Source organism: Papio anubis, unplaced genomic scaffold, assembly GCF_008728515.1.
Source record: "Papio anubis isolate 15944 unplaced genomic scaffold, Panubis1.0 scaffold1303, whole genome shotgun sequence".
Taxonomy (NCBI): Eukaryota; Metazoa; Chordata; class Mammalia; order Primates; family Cercopithecidae; genus Papio; species Papio anubis.
The window spans coordinates 1-5,326 of NW_022161252.1; the positions used below are offsets into that span (position 1 = coordinate 1).

General features: G+C 48.9%; 1 pseudogene; it reads left to right on the plus strand.

Annotated features, from left to right (window-relative positions):
- The first annotated feature begins 1,293 nt into the window (after positions 1-1,293).
- On the plus strand, positions 1,294-3,670 carry LOC101004684 (annotated as a pseudogene).
- The last annotated feature ends 1,656 nt before the right edge of the window (positions 3,671-5,326 follow it).

Genomic DNA, 5,326 nt, shown 5'->3' on the forward strand with positions numbered 1-5,326 from the left:
TTGTGAGACGGAGTTTCACTCTTGTTGCCCAGGCTGGAGTGCAATGGCCCAATCTCGGCTCACTGTAACCCCTGCCTCCCAGGTTCAAGAGATTCTCCTGCTTCAGCCTCCCAAATAGCTGGAATTACAGGCGCATGCCACCGTACCCGGCTACTTTTTTGTATTTTTAGTAGAGACGGAGTTTCACCATGGTGGCCAGGCTGGTCTCAAACTCCTGACCTCAGGTGACCCACCCACCTTGGCCTCCCAAAGTGCTGGGATTACAGGTGTGAGCCTCCCTGCCCAGCCCCTGGTCAACTTTATTAACCAGTGCTCACTGTGGCCATGCTCCTGAACCCTCGGCCTCACAGAGAGCATTGAGGCAGCATGCTGCCTAAAGGCATTTCACATTTGTAATTGGGAGTTGACCACACTTCCATTCTCACAGTTACCTCTAACAATTTGTTCCTTTGCTTTCCTAGCCCATTTTTGTTGCTTCTTCCTCACTATACTCCTTTCCAAAGGAGAAGAAATGTGCTAAGCGCCGGCATGGTGTGCAGTGTGGGAGACACAGGCAGACGTGGGAACCTCCTAACTCTGCAGACCTCACGGCTCAGTAGGGAAGACTGAATGGTACTATCTGTGGTACCACCTGCTTAGTCTCCCACTACCAGTCCTGGAACTAGCATTCCCCTTTTCTGGGGAACTGCTCCACCCAAACACTGATTCCAGGTATGTGGTTCCAGGACAGCTTTTTGTTGCTACATGTCCCACCTTCCTCACCACAGCTGACTGGCTCTGGGGTCAGATAGTCGTGATCTCTGCCCCTGTGCTTTGTGTGGCTTAAGGTTAGGTACCCAAGGACAAGCCTGATTTTATTCCGGACATCGAGACAGAAGGAAAACCTTTTCCCTTGATCCTCAAGAGTCCATGAGGGATTCTTCATTTTTCTTTTCCTTTTGGAGACCGAGTCTCTCATTCCTGTTGCCTACGCTGGAATGCAGTGGTGGGATCATGGCTCACTGCAGCCTCGACTTCCTGGGCTCAGGCCATTCTCCCACCTCAGTTTCCTGAGTAGCTGGGACTACAGGTGTGTGCCACCATGCCTATTTTTCAAATTTTTTTTGTAGAGGTGGGCTTCATCATGTTGCCCAGGATGGACTTGAACTCCTGGGTTCCAGCAATCTGTAATCTCAAAGTGCTGAGATTACAGAGATAAGCTGCCATGCCTGGCCAATGAGGGATTTTAAATTTCACTCTCCAGAAGGAAAAAAGCAGACGGATATATATATATATATATATATATATATTTATATGTGTGTGTGTGTGTGTGTGTGTGTGTGTATGTGTGTATCCTGGAATGCACTCCAGTGCCATAAGCCTACAGGACCCTGTGGGTACAGCCTGTGGTTATCCAGTACCTTCTTTGACTAACTAATTTGATTAATTAGAAGAGGCTAGCTCCTGTAACAAATGTTCCAAATCTCTTTAGCTTTTAAAGTAAAGTTTTATTTTTTGTTTTTATCAAGGTCCAGTGCAAGTTGGTGGTGACAATGATGAGGGGACATTCTCCACACGTTATCCAAAGTTCCAGGCTCCTTCTCCAAGTTGGATATGTCATATTGTAGGGTCTGTTCCTCCTCTTCACACAAGACATGGATTGCACAGGGTGTGTCCTATAAACTAGGCCTTATTTAGCCATACGTCAGTTATTTTCTTATTCCATTAGCCAGAAATCAGTACATGACCCCATGAAATCACAAGAGTAGCTTGAAAAATATGGTTACTTGTGGACCAAGATGAAAACAAATAAGCTTTGATGAAGTCATTCTGCCACAGTGAGTTTCTCTAATTGGAAGATTTGAAAAGTACTAGCAAGTTCATTTTGCTACAGACCTAAGCTTGTTCTTCAGTGAGCTGAGTCCTGTGTCTACTAATTGGTTTTAAATTCAGCAGGGAAGACATGAGGATTAGTTATTGAGTACCTAAAAACCACAAACATAGAGGACTTTTCAAAGTAAATTTTAAAAACGGAGTCTTTGGTGTTTAAGCTTTGATCCTCAAAACATATCTGAAATCACATTCGCTATAATGTGGAGCCATCTCTCCTGCAGAGAGAATTGAGCTTCAGGGTGCAGCAGACATGGATGAGCATTTAAAGGGAAGCTGACATCTACCTAGAAGACAGATTCACTAAAGTCTTCCAATGCCAGAGAAGTGCCATGCTTTGGGCATTTGGAATAGTTCCTACTCTGCCTGGGAGCTCTATACCTTTTTCTCCAAAGGAGATGACCACTCCCTAATTGAGACACTCCACCCTCCTGTTCATGGGAGAATCCTATTGGTCATCCAGACTCACCACTGTGCATTAGATCCATGCTCGTCACCGAGGCTAACCCAGTCCTTGATTCCAATCATGAACGGACAAACGTTTTCTAGATATTTAGGAAAAGTGAGGAAGATGCACAAATAGAACTAATTCTGGAGGAGGGAAAAAAGGATATAATACAGGAAACAGAAGAAAACGTTACCAGAAAATACTCTCAGAGTTTAAGAAAGACAAGAGGTTTATAAAATGAGAACAAGCTGTCATAGAGGGGAACAATCAGGGGACAGGCGAAAGTCCTTGGAAACTAGAAAAGTTACTGCAGAATTGAGGTAGCGCAGAGGTCTAATAGTGCCCAGTTCCCCGGGCCACCCATGGAACTCAGCGCACTCCCCCACCCCCACCACCTGTCAGAAGGCCCGCGCGGCTCCGCACCACCCCACGCCAACCCGACGGTGCGCGCGCCTCCCCCAGTAACGGTCTCCACCGCCCACTTCGGGTCCCTCCGCAGAGCCCCCGACCACACCACCGCCTGGCTTGGAGGACCCCGCCCTCCGCCAGCCGCCGCCGTCGTCTATCATGGCGGTGCTCCGAGGCCCCCGCCGCCGCCGCCACTGCCCATGCCGATACCGCTACACGCTCCGGGCCCCTGGCGACGCCACCGCTTTTCCCCTCTTGCTCCCCGCGCCCGCGCTGCCCGCCCTGGACCCGCTGTCGCAGGTGCAACGGTACCACCACCCCAGCTGTGAGGCCGCCGTCAACACCCACATCACTCTGGAGCTCCACGCCTCCTACGTGTACCTGTCCATGGCCTCCTGCTTTGACGAGGACGACTCGGCCCTGGAGCACTTTGACCGCTACTTCCTGCGCCAGTCGCAGGAGAAAAGGGAGCACGCCCAGGAGCTGATGAGGCTGCAGAACCTGCGCGGTGGCCGCATCTGCCTTCACGACATCAGAAAGCCGGAGCGCCAAGGCTGGGAGAGCGGGCTGGAGGCCATGGAGTGTGCCTTCCACCTGAGAAGAACATCAACCAGAGTTCCCTGAGCTGCACCAGCTGGCCAAGCAGAACGGCGCACTCTAGCTCTATGGCTTCCTGAGAACCACTTCCTGAACCAGCAGGCCAAGACCATCAAAGAGCTGGGTGGCTACCTGAGCAACCCAAGCAGATGGGCCCCCCCGGCAGCAGGCCTGCAGAGGCCTCTTGACAAGCTCACCTCTTGGGCCGCAGCGAGAAAGACACTTGAGCCCAGAGGGGCCCGCGAGCCACGGGTGCCTTCCTGGCACAGGCCACCAGGCTGGGCGCCCATGTTGCCCTCTTCAGAACGCTCTTCAGTTTTCTCCTCTGTTTTCCGCTGTTGGCAATAAACTTTACCTGTTCTCAAAGCAATAAAGGTGTCCAGCTGATCGCCAGGTTCGCAACACTCCTCACCTTTAGGAATCCGGCACATCCCCATGCAGGTTTCAAAAGCAGGTATCCAGCAGTCTCCACTCAGCTCTGCCCCATCTGCATGCAGCTCAGGATCTTACAGTGGGGTGGAGGAGCATTCTATGGGTCCCTGGAAAACACATTTAGTCTTCCCCTTTATAAACCTGGAGGGCATGTGGGATGGGGTGGGGTGAGGTGGGGTAGGGTGGGTGAGATGGGTGGGGTGGATGGGGTCGGGTGGGGTGTGCAGTCTTGGGCCATGGTATCTGTGGGTGCGTATGCATGGTAAGGTGTAAAGCATGGTTTGGAATTCATCCTAGTGGTTGCCTCTGGAGAAAAAGGGAAGGGAATGAGATTGGGCGGGGATAAAAATAATATAGTCTTTAACTTGACATGAAAAGTCATATTTTTAAAACATGCAAGTACTAGGAATTCTTGCTTCTGGGAAGCAAGATGGGGGCTCTGGCGGACAGTATAGCAGAGTACCTCTTTGGCAAGCTCACCTTGAGTGACACGGATAATGGGACTGAGCCTTAGGCTGCCTTCCCCACAGATAGGGGGTAATTTCCTGCATATTGCCCTTCAATTGTACCATTTCTCCCATTAAAACTGGTTAAAAAAAAAAAAAACAAAAAACAGCTCAAAAGAAGGACTGAAAAACATAAGGTCAAAGCTGAAGGTCAAATTTGTAATATTGAATATAGAGTAGAATAAATGTAAAGTAGAATAAATGCCCCCAAATGTCAAGACAGTGACTGTCTGCTTTAAAGAATGTAGAGGGGTGGCAGAGAATTGAAGATTCAGACCGGGTAGAGCCAGCGTAGCTGATTCAGGTAGGAGACTAGTGCAGCTTGAGCTGTGGTGGTGGCTGAAGAAATGAAGAGGTCGACAAGTTCTAGATGGATTTTCCACAAGAGGAGACAAACTTTACTCATGGACAGGAGGTGAGGAATGGGAGAGGGGGAACATAATGTAGGTTCTGAAGTTTGGACCTGAACACCTGGACTGATGATGGTGTTATTATCCCCTGGGGGTGGTTGCAGGGGTCCCCGGGGTGGAGGAGCGGGGAATGCATGCCATGTAAAATCAGATTTTTATTAGACACCCAAGTGGAAATGTGAATCAAGGAGCTGCAAAAATGTCACGTTTGGAAGTAGACATATTGGGGACATTTTATAGATGGTATTGAAGTCATGTGATTGGATGAGCTCACCAGAAAGAGAGTATAAGGGAGAGTATGACAAATCTAGTCCAAAGTGCAGGGCAGCTAACATTTAGAGGATCATTGAGGTGTTTGAACACCCAGAGAGTTGCTGGTCCCACCTTGACCTTTATCTGCCCCAAGTTTATTATCTTATTCCCAATGTCTGCCCCAAGCTTATCTCAAAATCGTCCTGTTCCTGTGAAGCTCAATGTGGCCTCTGGTTTCTCCTTTCAAGATATAGAGAAAAGTTTGCCTTTTACCTTTTCTTTATAGCTACGTATAGAAAGGTATTATTTCCTAGTAAGAAGAAGATTCCATATGGAAATGATACATCTGCTTCTCTATGATTTTTTTCTCGTTCCCCTTTAAAAACTCTTCTCCTCTGTCAGTC